At 31.2% G+C, this 1,773-nt stretch overlaps 1 non-coding gene across 1 annotated transcript; it reads right to left on the minus strand.

Annotated features, from left to right (window-relative positions):
- Positions 1–404: 404 nt before the first annotated feature.
- Positions 405–476, minus strand: TRNAK-CUU (transfer RNA lysine (anticodon CUU)). The gene has a single exon. It is a non-coding gene; the product is annotated as a tRNA-Lys (tRNA).
- Positions 477–1,773: the final 1,297 nt, after the last annotated feature.

The raw sequence follows: 1,773 nt of genomic DNA on the forward strand, positions 1-1,773 counted from the left end.
TTGCTCTCATCCAGGCCCATTCATTTACTTTATGAGCCTATAATCTATTGTTCCTGCCATTTGGGTTTAATGGTTTTTCTACCAATCTACTAACTCTTCTTTGCCCATATTGTTGGGCTTTTTCCTACTATTGGGCTTCCAAAATGAGCATCAACAACATTCAAGAACATGTGCGCGTGTGTAGTGTACTTGACCATGTGGGCATGATTTTTTTATTTTTTTATTTCTTAAATAATTGGATAACAAACTCCTTAGGGTAGGAAAATTATCAATTTAAAGAAATAATTTTAACATGCCACAAAGTTACATCATTTTTTGAATAATTATCAAAGTTACATTAAAATGTCACTAGATCCCATGATGTGCACGGTATTGACTAAAACCTGCTAAGAAAACATTAAGAATGCCCACCGTGGTGCTCAACCCACGACCACAAGGTTAAGAGCCTTTCGCTTTACCAACTAAGCTAGACGGGCTTGGTTCGTCATTGACTAAAACTAAGATATGACAAATGGAGTGGGAACATTTTGACCACCTTGTCATGTTCAATCAATTTCATACTAGCTCTTTTTCTTCTCTTCTATTTTTTTCTCCTCGTGGAATTTCATACTATCTATTGGATTCCCTTGAAACAATGTTATTAGAATTGATTCCATAAAAAAAAAAAAATGTTATCAGAATTGAATATATGAAACTTCCTTATCCTTTTCCGAAATCCCTAACTTGATATGAACCAAATTTAAAAATTAATTTATTAATCTAATTTTTTAATGACAGATACTTTTCCTCTTTTTTTGGGGGGGGGGGGGGTTAAATGATAGATGCTATAGGTTCATAAAAAGACACCAGAGATTCAAATTAAGTCGCTTATTTGAGAATACAAAATTTTCCCAGTTAAGCTAANAGATGTAGCCCTTAAGGGATTCCTCCGTGGATGTAAGCTGTCAAGGCTGAACCACGTAACTCTCGTGTTCTTGATGTTCCTATTCTATGCTTTCTCTTCCGCATCCACTCTAGCATACACAACATGGTATAACACATTGCGTTTGATAATATTCTCCATTTAACATGGTATCAGAGCTAATATTCAACAGTAATTTACCTTCGAAAAATAATATAAATTTGAGGCATGTTAAAACCTATTTCTTTAAATTGATAATTTTCTTACCCTAAGGAGTTTGTTATCCAATTATTTAAGAAATAAAAATAAATAAATAAATCATGCACACATGGTCAAGTACACTACACACACACAAGTCCTTGAATGTCCATAAATTTTCTAAAATTAAAAGTGTTCTTAAAAACATGTCCATAAATTTTCAAAATTATTTTATTTGTTGGTGTTTGTTTTACTTTATATTTTCAAAAGACTTTGAAAAATTTCAAGATGAAACAAGTCTTATAACACAAATTCATACCCTTTATCACATAAACAATCTACACAAAATATTTTAACAATTATTACATTTAAAAAAAAATTAAATAAAAAACAATGCTTATTTAGCCAATTCAGTTGACGCAGAACATGTAAGATAATTCTTTCTTTCTTTTCATGATTCCTATATATCCTTTTTAAGTTGCTAATTTTGCCCTAGAAAACTAGGGCATATACAAAGCACTTATTTGGGTATAAAAACAACCAATTTGATAGTGCAGCTATTCGATTACGGGTGTCTAATTGCAATATGCAGAGTTTAGAGAAGATATTTTAGGTGTATGAGAAATAAGATTTATGTTCTAGTTTACCAAGACTAGTAAATATGTTCTAATAAA

This window comes from Quercus suber, unplaced genomic scaffold (assembly GCF_002906115.3).
Source record: "Quercus suber isolate HL8 unplaced genomic scaffold, Cork oak 2.0 scaffold_14, whole genome shotgun sequence".
NCBI classification, from domain to species: Eukaryota; Viridiplantae; Streptophyta; class Magnoliopsida; order Fagales; family Fagaceae; genus Quercus; species Quercus suber.